Below are 17,407 nucleotides of genomic sequence, written 5' to 3' on the forward strand. Positions count from 1 at the left end.
AGAATAGAATACTTAGCAATAATTATCCATCATCTCCAAAAAAAGATGAGAAACTGACAACTATTCATTTTTTTCCTCTGATTTGTTGCCCAACATTCAGAGTTCAGAATATCATAGAGGTATCTTAGGTTGTTGTGTAATTTGCTAATCTTTTCTTGAAATCCAAATATACATTAAATAGAATTTCCATGGAAGTATAGTGATATGAGGAAAATAACCCCTGCTTCTTTTTTTATAAACTCCTTGCCTTTCGATCTGTTGCTTTCATATAAATTGAATTGAAATATGTATTTTAGGACACCAGACAAAAGAACAAGTGACTATAAAATAACTTGCACAACCATCATTTAATATATTATACTGATATGAAAACTGAACTTAGATATAAAGTAATGACATTTGTAGCTGACATGAAATAAACTAATTTAGTGAATGGAATAAAAGAATAAAAAAAAATAAAAGTTTCTATTTCTCCTGGATCATGCCATTCATTCTGCAAATCATAGAAACATAAAAAAATTAACAAAGGATTTATTTTGGGTTCTATTACTTTTTTAAACTTTCAGAGAATAAAACATAATATAATAAAGCATAGTGGCATAATACAGTTTTTAATAATCAGAAATTCAAATATTGAACACGATTTTTCCTCTTTGAAAAGGCCAATAGAAAAAAAGCATCATCAGCTCCCTTATTTTCTTTCCTTTATATTTCTTGATAGAATTACTAACCGATTTAAAAGAAATAAACTAAAATTTAATTCTGAAAATTCCTTTTCTTAAAGCCACGGTATGCATCATTGCTGTGATGTAAGTTTCAGATTCTGTTTCTAAGAAACATCTTTCTTATGAGTGTATGTCTGTTTGACTTTAATACTCATTCTATATTTTTGTGCACTTTTAACATAACTTCCTGAAAAAGAAAAAAAAAAGGTCCTATAAATTTCACATCTTTATTATTAGAATATATTGACATCCCTTGCTTGGTTGATTTTTTATTACAGTCCTGAGGTTAAAAAAAAAAATTGCCAGTGTCAGCTCAGCTCTTTGCTGTGGTTCCAAGTGAAGATTTCTGCCATCTCTCCGCTTTCAGCTTCGTGGGTTTTTTTCTTTTCCCTCCATCTTATTTTCACTAGAAGGAAGGTTAAAAACAAACTTGAAGCGTTTAGTATTTTTTTCTTTTTTGCCTTTTCTAAAGGTTTCATGTCACAAAATGCCAACATAAAGGATAGCCCTGCAACCCGCCTCGTTCACCGGCCGCCTCGCTGCAGCCCTGGCATCTGTCAGAGACGACGCTCCAATCTGGGCTCCCCGCTGAGCTGAGACGTGGCCGCCTCCCCCAACGCAGGGCCACGCGGCTCTGGAGCCAAAACACGGGACCATCTGATGCGAGTCTGGCCTAATGAAAGTCCAGCATGGGGCTAAATGAGTTTCCACCACTGCTGGGTGAGGGGCTAATGATAAAACAGCTCCCTGGGCTCACTGCTGCCGTTGGTATCTTTGTCAGGGCATATGGCAGTTGGCCGAGTGCCTTACTTGTGCGATTTCCTGTCAGATTTATTCTGAGAATGTGTTGCAGTCTTGCACTCTCTCTTCCGGCCTCCACCTCTTTGGCCTCTTCCCCTGACGCTTCTGTACTCTGGTCTCTTCCTAGGATTGTTGAGTCATAAATGCTTTTTTTTTTTCCCAGAGAAATTGTGAAACTTATTTTTATATATATATTTTAATGTGGATGCAAAAGCAGAAAAATAGAAGAGAATGATACTGACTGCTACACTCAGTGGGTGGTTCTGTTTCCTTTGGAGCATTATTGCTAAAGGCATAAATTTCACAGAACCAGAGGAGCAATCGGCTTGAAACTTGTTGAATACAGTGATGCTAATTAAAAACTTTTCTTTTATTGTGGGTTTTTTCCCCCTCAACCTCTTATCTTCCCTTTCTTTACACCCCATCACCATGCATATATTGAGAATTTTATTGATATAAATATGTGGATTACAGAATTTTTTCATTAAAATTTTTCTGTAAGTCAGTTTAATGATAGGATATAATAATCAAGTACTAGAGAAAATAATACTTTGGTTCATTCACTATCCTTATTTTTTAAGTGTTTTAAGAGAAGGACAAAATTTTGGAAGATTATAATTTATGGGTGCATTAAGTAGACAGGTTTTGTTCTTTTGGATATGCTTTGGTCTGATATATGTAAATTCACATCACAATTTGAATTACTATAGGAAAATGTCTACAATAAAAATCAAAGCAAACTTCCAAATCCTAGAAACACTTCAAACATTTATGTTCTACTCTTTTAACATTTATAAGCTCATTAAACATAAATAAATATTCTGATGCCAATTCTTATATTTAATATTGCCTGCATATAATTGTGTCTAAATTTGATTTGTTCAAATCTGTGATTTGTTCTTAGATCGGCTCTTACTGCCCTTATTAAATTACACGGAGGCTTAGTATGATGGTATATTTTATCCTTTCCATGAGAAAGTCACACATCTAAGAGCTACAAGGTTAGGCAGAGGATCCTAAAGGTTAGATATTTAAAGTCCCATTTTCTGGTTTTCTTTACTAAGGCATCTCATTACTCTTTTTGTCGCTGTCATTCCACTGATACTTCTCTCAGAAAACTCTAGGACTTAAACACAATGTGAAATTTGCATAGCTGCGAGGAATTGCCCATTCTAATCTAAATATAAGTGATCCTTTCATACACTTGTTCCGAGAAATTCTAAATGAAATCCTTTTAAAAATCACATGCTTCTTACTGAATGAACCTGTGCGCAATGAGAGCTTTCACATGGGCTCCAGGTGATCTCCTGTGTGGGCCACGCGGTCAGTGATATAATCCAAATGAGATTGTTTTCTTGTAAATTGCATGGTGCAGAAATGCTGTCACGTTCCACATGCCGTATGCCCCATTTTAATTTATTCCCATGACAAAAACTCCATTAATATAATTTTGGAACAAAGTGAAAATGATAGGAATTTTCTGTGTCACTGAAAAACTAAGCCTGCTTTCTTCTTAAGGAAATACTGCTTTAAACCCTCAAGAAAATTCAGCTTCTAATTTATGAAATTTCTTCTTGGTGCAAATACTATTCACAAAGTATTTTTTCAAGTCTGCTAGAATGAAATAAACTATAATTTTTCCCTTTATTTTTATATGCTACTTTGTAGGCTGTCCAGAATTTTTTTTTAAGCTGCATTACTTTTTCTTTTCCTGTAATATATTTATTAGGCTTTTAAAAAAATATGCTTATAGTTTTGGAGGTTTGTATGAACTCAAGAAAACTGCATCTTTCATCTAGCAATTAAAACTGTACATTACTATATGATTCTTTATCACCAGATAAATGTAAGATAATATGGAATGGTAAAAAGAATAACGGACTAAAAGTCAAGAAGCTTGAGTTATGACCACAATTCTGTCACTTCATGGGAACATGGAACTTTCTATTAAAAATTACAGTAACAGTCCTCAATTTACGCAGTCTGCTGTGCGTCAGACACTTTTTTCCCTTCCACGATCTCATTTGATCATCGCAGTCCCCCTTTGAGGTATGTAGTGCCATCTCCCTTTTAAAAGTTACCCAGGTTTAGAGACTTTAAGACACATGTCCAGAGTGTCACAGACAGTTATGGGAGCTAGCCGAGCTTCAAACCTTCACGCTTCAAAACTCGAAATCTTAAAACGTACTCTCATTCCACCTTTAGGACCACAGTTCTAGACTAGAAAAGTCTGCATTTGGACTAAAATATTTCTGGTTTTTATCTCAGCTATAAAATTCTGAGCCTGCAAGAATTTGCAATTACTACCTTCTGAACGCGCTGAAGTGATAGTGCCACTGCGCAGAAGGGTTATCCAAGTCACGGGATGGACTCAGGCAGCCTTGCAGAGAAAGGGCGGGATTAGCAGTCAACAGCCAACTCAGAACACATCAATAGAGTTAAAAGAGGACATGGATTTTCTCTCAGTAAAATCCTGTTTTTATGAACCCCTACCAAACACCTCGTTTCTCAGAGCATCTCTGTGATAAAACTGTTAGCCAAAAAATTACAGGGGCTATTTACAGTCAATCCTGTCCCCTCTTATCAAGTTACTCCTTGATGGTTTATGGAAATACATAATCACTCTCTTAGATACCTGATATGTCTTTACTGTGATTTGTATCAATATGGAGAACTAAAATACAGATTTATATTCCCTTAAATTAAAAGAAAAAAAACCCAATAAGTTCACACATGTATGTGTACATATAGACATACATACATTATATTCTCCCCTATAAATACACACATATATGTATATATATGAATTTATGAATTTGACAGCCAGATCTTACCTGATATGAATTAATTTAGCAGCAGAATTACTTGACTTGATGCCAAAAAATATTTTTTAGTCTTTATTCAGACTTTTCCTTTAGGTATATTAAAATGTGCCTAATAAAAGGCTATTGCCCCAGACCTCTATGAAGGTGTTTTGTAATATACAGTGTACGTTCTGCATTACCCTTATAAAATATAAAAAATACATCAGAATTTCAAAACGTATCCAGCACCAAGAATTTCAGATAAGGGACTGAGGATCTGGATTTATAAAGCCTTAAAAATAACAGTGACTGATACAAAACACAGTGTACATTTTTAATAAAATAAGCATTTCAATAGCTTGGCAAAGTCTTTTATATGTAAACCATATATCTAAGACACATTATATATTGATAATTGTAAGGAATAATATAATACATAAAAACAGATAACTTAAAAGTTGAGATTAATTTCATTATTGATCTTTCAAAACTGAAGAGATAATTTTACCCTGGATTAATCTTATACTCCATAATACTTACTGAACAAGTAATAAATAAAATAGATTATATACATATGAATTTCAAAAAAAAGCAATTTGTGGTCACTGGTATCTAGCAGACTATGGCTACACCAGATTTTAGAGTCTTAACTGTGTAAGATTTCTGCATTTACAGAAAGAATATTCTAGGTTTTGAAACCACAGGTTCAAGAAATTTAGACAAGTTAACCAAGGAAATATTCAATTTACATTATGTATATATTAAGAGTTATGTATACATTTAACATTTCAACTCCCAACTGATTCAAGTTTTGCTCAAGCCAGTGGTGATGCTTCTCCTCAAGTAGAACTTTTGGAGACTCCTAATTTGCATGAAAAATACGTTATGTGGTCGGAAGATCATAGAATTTCTAAATACAAGGAAATTACTGATGAAACACAGAAATATATATTGTCTCATTCTATATGAAGGAGGGAAATACGAAATAAAGGATTATTTTACACTATCTAGTTGCTGAAGCAAAAGTTTATTTTGCTCATGGAAACTGCAGATGATTCATGTACGTGTATTTTCAGTCATTAGCAACATAGAAATACATTAATCTACCAGAAGTAAATTCGGAGCAATTAATTTTGGATCAATAGTACTAAGTGGTATCAATAAATCATACTGAAATGATTTTAGATTAGCTATGTGACCTGCCACTTAGATGGCACAAAGCTTCTCTTACTTGTCCACAGTACCCAGGCAAGTGAGAACAAGTGGAAACATGGATGGTAAGGCAAGTTTCAAAACCACAGAATTAAACAAAGGAGTTTTGGAACACAACCTCATTATTCAGAATCGCATCCAGTGATCATACCATAGAACTCTATATTTTGGATACAGGTATATATAAAAACGCCCACAGATTGCATTTTCCTATTATTTTTAACTATCTTCTTGAAATACAAGTTTGCTTCTGCCTAGACAGGTTGAGACAATCTTATTTGACAGATTGTAACGTACTAACTGCTAGTTATACTTTTTCCTATTAAGAATCTTAAAGTTCCAAATTTTTCTTTCTCTTTAAGGTAAATGTCTTTCTGTTATTCACTGCAGAGTACACAGAAATTCTTCTGAAGATCTCTTTCAAAATTCTTTTTCACACATAACCACAATTTCTCATTCTCCATATTACTTTATGTATGGGACACAATCTTTTGCTTTCAGCCAAGAATTTTGAGACTTCATTTAAACTTTAAAAATTCCTATACGACCAATAACAGCTATCATATCACTTGGAGGCACGAAAATACTATACTTGTTCTTCATGAGTTGAGTAATTTTATCATTTATGCTTATTAACTAGTGATAATTCAGGATAAAAAACTCAAGACTTCATTACATCCCACTTGGAAACTCATCAGGTCTCCTCTTTGGAGTCAAAATACTGTACTCATTCTACGAATTAGGCTTTATAGTCACAAATGGAATATAAACATGTTTTAGCAGTGCTGTAACCGTAGCTCACATGAGTTGTAGTGAAATCCCTTTCAAAACCAGGTTAGCACAGCCACATTATACCTCCACCAACCAACCCTGAAATTCCAGCATGGTTCCCAGAGGGGTAGTGAATGAATTTGGCTACTCAAAACCATGAAAGAGATCTCTCCTTGGCCAGATGCAGGTACAACTACAAAACCTCCGATGCTAATACAGGGCAATTAGCATTTATACAGTGTTTTACAATCATCAGCTTATATATAAAACAACCTTACAAGCTAGATGTTATAGCCCCATTTCACAGCTGTGAAAAGTAAGAGGCACTTGCTCAGTGACACCTGACGAGGTGGCATAATCTTAGTTCTTAATTTTCTTGATGCTGATACTTACTTTTAAGTGGAGACAAAGTGCTAAGTATTAGGGAATGGCTTCCAGAATCTAATGATAAAGAAAGTAGACACAAAATATAGGACTATGAAAGTTTTAAGAATTCAGGTTCGTTCTTGTTCCTACAGAGATTTACTGTTCAATACATTCTGTCCAGTGGCGGGACAACAAAGAGCCCACTCTGTTTATCCCATTTTCCTTTCTGTTTTTCTTATTGCTGCCATCCTTCTACATCTTTAAACAGGTTAACCTCTCTCTTGACAGTTCATTGTAAGCAAAAAGACATAATTTAAAAAGTAATTTATAAGTTCAAAAAGATTTGAGTGACAAAACACCCAAACTGAAGTCATTTCCCTATTTAAATTGTAATTTATTTTATAAACTTTACACTGGAGGAGCTAATGTCATTTCCCAGCTTTAAAGCACTGATTTTATTTTTCTTTCTTACGTGCTTTCAAATTGCTAGGTCTGACTGAGCTAGTATATAAGACATAATCTGTATCATACTATAAAGCAAACCCACTCCAAATTAACTGTTTTGGAGGGGAGACGTATGGAAACATCCTACATGTAAACGTCTTGGACTCTGTAACAGAACATACTCTCATACTTTTTTGTCTTTTTGACAAATTTTGTCCAAATATTAAAGTGGCAACATGACCCAGGTCCTCTATCACTCCAGGCCATGGACAGCTCCTGATTCAAAACACAACACTTTAGATCTTTGCCCATGCTTATAAGGTTGCTTCTTGGTATATTACTTAAAATAAAATTGGATTTATTTACAAGCAGTACAGAATTCATCATAATCCTTTTAGAATAAGAAACCCCAAATCAGGAAATACTGAAGGCTGTTATTAGGAATTTGAGAATTGTCTCATATTAGAAGTTGAGTTCTCATGTACAAAATAGAAACAGACTCGCAGGCATAGTAAACAATCTTATGGTTACCAGGGGAAAGGGGGTGGGAAGGGATAAATTTGGGAGTTTGAGATTTGCAAATGTTAACCACTATATATAAAAATAGACAAAAAACAAATTTCTTCTGTATAGCACAGGGAACTATTTTCAATATCCTGTAATAACCTTTAATGAAAAAGAATATGAAAACAAATACGTGTGTGTGTGTGTGTGTGTGTGTGTGTGTGTGTGTGCATATATACATGACTGGGACATTATGCTATATACCAGAAATTGACATATTATAACAGACTATACTTCAATTAAAAAAAAAAAAGCTGAGTTCTGATGAGCTGAGTGTTGCATACTTGTTAATGTTACACTGTTTTATCCATACACAAAACAGTATTTGAAGTCTCAAGTTATCTCTATCTTCTATAAATCAGGTTTCTTATTTAACAGAATTTTAATGCTACTTTTATCTATTTACATTTTAAATGATGAGTTGCTAATTTTGTACAATTAATGCCTTCTCTTTATTATTTCAAGTAGGATATAAAAGTTCTGGGAGAGTATCTTAAAAGAAATTGGCAATGAAAGATTTTATAATGTAAAGATCTTATGATGTAAAGAACTTTTCTACTAGATAATGTTTACCCTGGAAAGTATATTAGTCTTATAATGTTGCTTTAATTTTAAATGGAGCACATTAACGTTTTTAATATTTTAATACATGAACAGTTAAACAAGATGTTTAGCACAGACTCTGCATATTACTGGAGGGCACCTTTCACAGAACCACCCATACTTCTCACACATGGATCAAGCTTATCTATGGCTCTATTTTTGGTCCAGCTTTGGTCCCATCCTCACTTGAAAATTCACTCAAACAAGTAAAAAGAGGAGCTACTATCTGGGTCAACTTCTTCTGTGCCAGGCACTGTAATAACTTCGTGCATATGTTATCTCATCAGTTCTCACAACTCAAAGAATTAGGAATTATTACGTCCATTTTGGGGAGGTTGGGATACAGAGATTTACTAACTCACTTACGGTCAAGTTTAGAAGGCGGCAGATCCAGTTTGATATTGTCACACTGACATTAAAGCTCATGTTTTTAACCACTGCATCATTATTAGGTCAACTCATCTTTGTAAAACTTAATTCTGAAGAGAACAGAGGAGGGGTAGGTTGAGAAAATAACGGTCATGTCTGTGTTTTAGGATAAATTATTTAATCTATCAGGTTCTTAAGTCATTTTCGTAAAAACGGAAATCATTTCAGAACAGTTTATGAGTCCTAGCAAATCACTTAGAAGTGTGCCTGGAATATACTAGGCCAATAATTTTCAAATTTAAAAATCCACTAATTTATTCAACAAATATATACTGAACAACTGACGATGCTCTGACACAGGCACGTGTCAAACAGATGTGACCAAGACCGACGAGAACACAGCTTCCACAAATTCTGCATTCTGGAATGGGACAGGAAATAAATGAGTAATCCAAGTATCAAGACAATTTCAAATTGTGAGAAGTTCTATGAAGAAAACAGAGGCTGACGTGATAGAGAACAACTTGTACACAGGTTGTTTGGATGCAGGTAAGAATAAGCTTCTACCACCAAGAATTCTGAAGGTAAATAACCCTAAAAAGATAACATAAGTTTTACGTTATATTTTATATCCATGCAAAGTTGGCACCCTGTATTTACTTCAATAGTAAAATGTTTTGCATTACTGAAATTCCTCCACAAGTATCAGAACAAAACAGCGACCCAGGAAGCTGAGGGTTGCTTACCCTGGGTTTCAAGTACTCACCTCATTCCATCAGGAAAAAGTATTCGAAGGGATTTGTGAGTATCCCGTTATTGGCAGGATACACTCTCCACTCTCATGTGAAGACCTCTCCTGGGAGACAGGTTTTAATATAATGAGAATGGATTTTATCATTTCCTTATAGAATGCTCACAACTAAGAGTAATCAGTTCTTAACCAAATACAATATTCTGTACTTAAAGCAGTAGGGGCATACCTGTAAGACACTCTCCTCTTGAAATCAGTGTGTGTGTGTGTGTGTGTGTGTGTGTGTGTGTGTGTGTGTGTGTGTGTGTGTTGGTCTTTAACCTTTGACAGAAAATAAGCAATGTTTAAAGATAAAATATCTGAGTCCACATACGGCATATAAGACACTGAGGGGCTGACTCTCATCTCCATTTGGTATAAACACACACTTAAAAGGCCTTTCGCACTTAAACAGCTTATATGATGATGCATTTATCATAGATGTACAGTTGGCATCTACACTGTTTCCATAAAGAATAATTTAAAAATAAAGTAACTGTGGAGCTGGAAACATCTCTTTTTCATTATTTCAGTCCTCAGCTTGGGTATACGAACTTCGCGGAGCTGGAGCACATTTTTCATGTATTAATCCCGAGACTGTTGATTTTCTATTTTCCTCCAAGACAGGCGGCAGGGGCATAGCCTCTCTACCAGATCAGCACTGTTGAATCCGTTTAGCCTCTGACTGTGATTACTTGCAGCTGGGGTCCATTTGCAACAACATTTTTATATTGTGTATAAGATTAGAGCAAACAAACTACTTTGACTACAGTATTCTCCAATTACATTAATTTCATCCACTGATGTCTTTATTTCCTTCCTTTCCAATTTAGCTGTGTAATGTGAAAATTGGCCCTATTTTTGTGCCTATTATGATGTTCCTAATCCTTTTTTCCCACATGATGTTAGTTGCATAAGAGCACTTCACACACAAACTCTTCTAGTGGGAGTGAGTAGATTTTCCTTCTTGTAGAAGAATCTCAAAATAAGTCCTACAGTTAACTGTCCAAGTCTTGAGTTGGAGGGGACATATTCTTAACATCTATTAAGAAAATATATAGCAGTAATATCATCTGTATCACCTAAACTTGTCATCTTTCCATGTCTCCGAACAGAATCAAAGTAGTTTAACCTGACAGAATGGAGAAAGCTGTACAGGGAATCATGGGATTGAGCACAGCAAACTCGAACTAAAGGTTTATAACCAAAAATGCAAATATTAAAAATATGAAAGAGACACAAAGAGAAAGAATAAAGGGAATACTTAAAGCAGAATAAAGGAACTTTTTAAAAACCGATGTTGTACACTGTCACGGTGGAGAGAATCAGAGTGGTACAGTCTGTCACCTGCACAGTGATACATGAACAGGACAGTAAGAGGACCTCCTGAGACACAGTCCTCCCTCGGAGGAAGAAATACAAGAAAATACCACATCACATAAAATACTAGCTGAAAACATAATTAACATGAGACTCATATTTTAAGAATCAGGAACTAAGTGATACTTAGTACAGGATAACTATAATTACACTGCTGTGGAGATACATGAGTTATTAGGAAAGTAGGTACTCAGAGTTCTCATCACAAGAAAAAGTATTTTGTTTATTTTGTGTCTATATGAGGTGATGGATATTAGCGAAGCTTATTGTGGTAATCACTTCACAATATATTTAAGTTAAATCATTATGCTGTACATCTTAAACTTATACAGTACTGTATGCCAATTCTCTCATAGAACTGGAAAATAGAGCTGCATGATATGGGATTTACATGCTCAAACAAAAATAAAAGAGAAATACTTTGTAATTTAAAAAGATACTTAATGCAGCACCCGTTATCATCCATACTTAATTGGGTAAATACTGTTTGGTCAGAATTCAAGTTTTCTTGCCATTTTTGCATAAGGTGCCTCTCACATGACTTCCTGGGGTTCTTGAGTTTGGAACAACATTTCAAAAGAAGACTATAATTGGAGGAACTACATAAACATACCAGTTCTATGTAAATGTCCTATACAATTAAATGTAATACATCTTAAATGAAAAAAATAGATAATATTAGTATTTTATTTGTCATGCTGGGAAGTGTTTGCAGTGGAAGTCACTCTGAACCTTGAGTTAGGAGAACAGGCTCAGCCTGAGCACCCCCACGTGCATCACGTGTGTCACACTGACAAACCACCTTCAGATGTGAGGCCCCTGCCCACACAGAAGCCAGCCTGATCCCTTTAATACTTCTACTGCACAGGTAAGAATCCGTGACCACTCACATACATACTACAATTAGGCATTTACATCCAGATTGGAGTGACTTTGGTGTCAATACATTTATATTTTATTAATTATGCATTTCAATTTAAAAATATGACTCCAGACTTGTGTTTGCCTATTAAAATTGGGAAGATGACTTTTTTCTTTTTTGCAGGGGGGATGGATGAGGAGATTTTTTTTTTTCCTTATTCTCTGCACTGTAGTGATAGAATTGCATAGACAATGATAATAAACAATATTAAGAGTTCTTATGCTCTGTTTCTCTGGTCACCTATCCTACAGTTTTGTGGCTACAACACTAAAAGATCTGAGTTCACGTTCTCACTTTGCTATTTACCAACACTGTAACCTTAGAGGAAAGCTTCTCTGACATTCACTATTATTTGACTGTTTTTACAGGGTCACTGAAAGGATATAAGGCAATAATATATGTAAAAGCTCTTAGTAAGAATGCAAATTTTGGCAAAGCCTACTACTTGTAATAATCAGGGTGTATACAAATATACCAGATTAAAATGATCCTCTGGTCTTTATAGCTGCCTGAAAGGACTATATACTCTAGTTGCAACTACCTATCTGCACTGTATTTGTAAGAGCAAATCATATTATTGTTGTTGTTATTGAAATTCACTGTTGACATGTTAGCAGAAAGACTTGTGATGAGAAAAGAGCTCCAGAATCTGGATTTTGAAGCCTGGGTTCTAGCCTAGATATAGCCAATGACTTATCTCTAGAGTTTGGGCTTCAATTATCCTCATATAAAGCAAAAGGTTTCAATTATACTCCAGAAGTTGGATTTTTCTCCCATTTTGTCTCCATGCCCCTAATAAAATATAATTATTTTAAAGAAATTTACTTTTCTTTAATTTTTCCTATTTCTTTTTATTTCCTCTTTTCACTGGATTCTAAGCTTCTGAGATTTTATATTTGAGGTTTATAAATAGTAACTATAAAGAAATATAGATGAAATGAATACAAAATCATGTTAATTATAACTCAATAAAAAAGAAATATAGCTCTCCACAATCTTTATGCTTTAATTTCCTCCACAATTTATAAATTGTCTCAAATAAGTCTTATGCCATGACTATAGAGAAACTTGCAACATGTTTAATTTTATTGAAAAATAAATATTTTAAAATAAGGACATATACATTTCAAGAAAAGAAAACTATAAAGCAGGAGGCTATTCTATGGGATTTTAACAATTTATACATAAAACTAATTTTTCACCTGACTTTCTTGTTACGGTACTATTTCTTAACTCTTTCCTTATCCATGGAAGAATTAAAAAAACACACCAGCTCTAAGATCCTGTGAGAACTTGTTCAACTTTTAACTCCCTGCCCTAAGTCTAAAACCAGTTGTGATAGTTCTAATGGCATCTTTTGCAAAGCTTCCAAATGATGATCCTTCTATATGGTTTTTTTTTAATGAGTTTTGGCACCCTGATATCATAAATTAAAAGAACAGTAATTACAGTCTCACAAATAAGACTGCCTTTGATTTGGTTTAAGATTATATTATATATACTCATGCACATGAGCTATATTTAATACTCAAAATCAATAACATAACCATCGCCAAACTTTTTAACTTACTCCACCCAGCTTCAAGTTTTTTCTTGCCTGGATATTAAAGTTGTTTGATCCACAATCAAATATTTTGATTTCCAGTTAAACTCATAATTTACTACACTATGAGTTTACTTGTGAAATTTCACTTTGGATTTTCCTTTTAAATAGAAGCTTTTTAATGAATGGGTAATGCATTACTTTTACATTCATGGGCAGATTTCTACTTCAAGAATTTTGTGTATCTAGTCAATGCATCATATAGATAGCACCATGATTTGGAATTCACTGCAGAATACAGTTGTGGTGTAAATTGTCAAAGCCTCCATTTTGCCCTCAGCTTCTATTCCCTCCAACATACACTGAACAAGCCAACATAAATCACATAAATGGAAAATGAAAAAAAAATATTGAATTTGGACTTCTGGCTCATGGAATCCAGTACCAGCTATATGAACAACTACTTGGGAACCCTGGAGCTTTTATTTAATTCTCTGTAAATTCATAATGTCTGGATGAGGTAATCTCTAAAGCACTTTCTACTCTATAGTTTTTGATTCCATAATTCCTGTTGGCATGTTTGATTTCAGTCTCTTGCAAAACCTCAATCTATATTCCTTGCCTAGAAAATACATCTACTCCCACATGATAATTTTTATTTATCTTACCAAAATGTACTACCTCTGCATTTTGCCAAGCTATAAACTATTCTTCCTTCAACTATAACTGTTTCTGTTGTTCATCACAAAGCTCATTTCCCTAATCAAATCTACCACTACAAGCATATTTCTTATGCATACATTATGTTGCTTATTTTCTTTATTATCCAATTCTTCTGCCTAAAAGTGGCTCTTTGATTGACTCTAAATTTATATTGTAACTTTCTTCTGTTCCTAATAAAGTAAGCACTCAATAAATGTTGAGTGAATGGTACGATTAAATTACTTTTAAACATCAATTTTTTATTAATTATAGCTAGCAGTATAATCTAGTGCTTCTTATTTTTTAAACATTCTAATACTCAGATATTTTGTTTGAAAACTTCATTATAAGGATGGAAAATGGTATTACTTGTCTAAAAACAACCTAAAGTTCTGTTGATTAATCAGATAACTTGAGCAATAATATATACTTAACTTTGAAACTGGCATTCAGAGTTGTAAGGAGGATGCTTTCTGCCAGACAGACTTTGCTGCCCTCATGAAAACAGAAAACAAGAATATTATAGATATATATAGATATATAGGTATATATTTTAAGAAGCTGAGTCATATTTTCATCTAGGAAATTATTGGGTCACCCAAGAATTAAGACAATTAAGAGAGTTTAAAAAAAAAAAAAAAAGGAAGGAAGAACTAGAGTCAGGAAGTGAGAGAGAATAACCTCTATCAAAATTATCGAAAGCTCTTTGAAAGAGGGACACTGACTTCCTCATGTTTGTATCTCAAGGACCGGGCACAGAGCTTGGCACACAGTTGGTCCTGAATAAATACAGTGAATTTAGAGGAGAAAGGATTACAAGGTTTGGCATCAGCTAATCATTTGCACTTGAGTTTGATTAGCTCTTTGGTTGAGTACTTACATTCTAAGGTACAGCCACCCGCCTCCAGCTGGTCCCAGGTTCCCGCTTCCCGCGCGAGGTTCCCTCTTCCCGCGCGAGGTTCCGTCTTCCCGCGCGAGGTTCCCTCTTCCCGCGCGAGGTTCCCTCTTCCCGCGCGAGGTTCCCTCTTCCCGCGCGAGGTTGCGATTCCCGTGCGGCGGGTTGGGCTGAAGTTGGTGCGTCATCTTGTTTGAGGTACTTGGGCATCCTCGGATTTCAGTGATTTTAGTAACCGCAGAGTTGGCAGGCGTGTGGTGGGAAGGGGAGGCGGGTAGGAAGGTGGAGGAGACGGCCAGAGGGAGAGGGGCGGGAAGGGGGCGGTAGGGTGGGGATGAGTCCCTGGGCCAGTCCCTGGCCCTAAAATCTGTTTGTTTACAATTGAATGAAGGTCTATTATTTCTTCTCTTTAACTTTTTAAGAAAACACTTTTTAATACGTTGGCCCGCTGAGCTTATGTATGTGCTACCAGAAATTTTCTGCTGTAAAATTTAAGGCAAACACATGGAGTCAAGGATATCTGTATATTAACCTGGGTCATAAAAAATTGTAGACATTGAACATTTTTGACTGACAAAAATAGTGCTCTCATGTGACACGACCTAATACGTAATTAGTGCTGAAGCAGTTAAATATATAAGTGTGTAAAACTCAGTCTGTTTTGTTAGACCTCATTCTGGAAAACAGAGACCTTACAGTAAGTTTTAATGGGAATTCAGTTTAATGTAGAAGAGCCATGGCTTTGGAATCAGCAAGACTTGGGTTTGAATGCAAGAGCTACTAAACAGTCCTGTTGATGCAGGAAAACAGATGTGGGGCGTGAGGAGTGCCGTGTCCCATGTGTTAGTGGAGCCCCTGGGACATGCCCCACCAGGTGTGGGTCCTTGGCTTCACATAGGAAAGAATTCAAGTGTGAACCACGGTTGAGTGAAGATTTATTTAGAGTGATACATACTGCACAGAGTGTAAGGCAAGAGAAAGGCAAGGATAGAGGTGTGGGAATTGGGTGCTCAGGTTAAAGTGAAAGTAGGTACACACTCCACAGACAGAGTGTGGGCCCTCTCCGGAAGAGGAGGGAATGAAAAAAAAGGGGCTGCTACGTGTCTTGTTGCCAGTTTTTATAGGCTCAGTAGCTTCACACGCCTGCAGGTGGGACCGTTCCAACTACCCTGGGGAAGGGGCTGGGATTCCCGGGAATTGGGCTACTGCCCATTCTTTGGCCTTTTGTGGTTAGCCTTGGGCCTGTCATGGCACCTGCAGGCATGTTATTTATCACACTGTTACAGTGAGCGTATAATGAAGCTCAGGGTCTACTAGAAGTCAAACATCCTGCCAGCTTAATCCTCAGGGCCAACTGGAAGTGAATCTTCCATTTTGGTGTTAAATTACTGTCATTCCTTAAGTGGCTGTGCCATGCCCCCTTCCCTCCTGTCTCGTTGTGACCTCCTTAAAATTAACCAGTTCTCTGAAATTTAGTTTCCCCGTTCAAAAATTGGGGCAGCAGTATTTTCTTATAGGGTGTAATATGGATTAAGTGGAAATATTTATGTAACATCTGTATCTAGGTCTATTACATATTTAAATAAAAAAATTAAATGAAGGTTTTCTGAGACAAACTAGTGTTTCCAACTTACTGTAGTTTCTCTATATCAGGTAAATCCCCAAATTATCAAAATGAAGAGAAGGTAGCATTAAGGGACAAGGAGGCACTCGAGAATGAGGACTAAATCATACACATACAGAGATACACACACGCTACCACACTTAGCCATATATTATAAATGCCAAACTTGTGACAGAAGAAAGGAAAAGATGAGACTTGATGGGATAAGATTTTCTCTGAAATAATGAGTTCCCTATCTTTGAAAATGATAAAGAAGCAACCATAATTTTACCTGCCAAAGATTTGTAAGAGGTATTCTACTTTGGGTTGGATGTTGGGATAGATTTCATTTAATATGTAAGGTTCTATGATTGTACAGGAACTTAAAAGTGCAGTTCAGAACAAGTCAAGTATTTTTAGTTTTGCAAAACGTACTTCAAAGAAAACAAGCCAACTTCTATAAAAGGCTCAAATGATTTCTTAGAAATCAGATAGCTCTTGCACAAGAGCTGTTTGATGACTAAAATATAAATGAATCAGAAACATATGGATTAAGTTTCTTATGAAATACAATAAGAGGAAAGTAGTGCTTGGCCAAAATCTTTTTGGGCTTCTTGAACCAAAAATCTTTGGAAAATTGTTCAAGATGTTTTAATGACCCCAAAAAGCAGTTGGATTTACTCTGGCCTGCTATAAGCAATTTGAAGCCTTTCATTTCCTTTTTCTATTGTCTCTGGACAAAGTTCAATTCAATTTTCTACCAGCTGTTGACTGTTTAGTACAATGACTTTTTACTGTTGTTTTAAGTATGTTTGCTTGTTTTATACATTTGAGGGGGAAAAAGACAAAAAAGTTTCAAGTGTTGAATATTTCAAACTATTTGTCATTACTATTACATTTTATCCCAGAATGT

The 17,407-nt window shown here is 35.3% G+C and overlaps 1 long non-coding RNA gene across 1 annotated transcript; it reads right to left on the minus strand.

Annotated features, from left to right (window-relative positions):
- Positions 1-543: 543 nt before the first annotated feature.
- LOC141574128 (uncharacterized) lies at positions 544-14,940 on the minus strand. The gene is made up of 3 exons (XR_012500817.1): positions 14,877-14,940; positions 9,426-9,515; positions 544-1,131 (listed from the first exon to the last, which is right to left on the minus strand). It is a non-coding gene; the product is annotated as an uncharacterized LOC141574128 (long non-coding RNA).
- Positions 14,941-17,407: the final 2,467 nt, after the last annotated feature.

Source organism: Camelus bactrianus, chromosome 20 (assembly GCF_048773025.1).
Source record: "Camelus bactrianus isolate YW-2024 breed Bactrian camel chromosome 20, ASM4877302v1, whole genome shotgun sequence".
NCBI lineage: Eukaryota > Metazoa > Chordata > Mammalia > Artiodactyla > Camelidae > Camelus > Camelus bactrianus.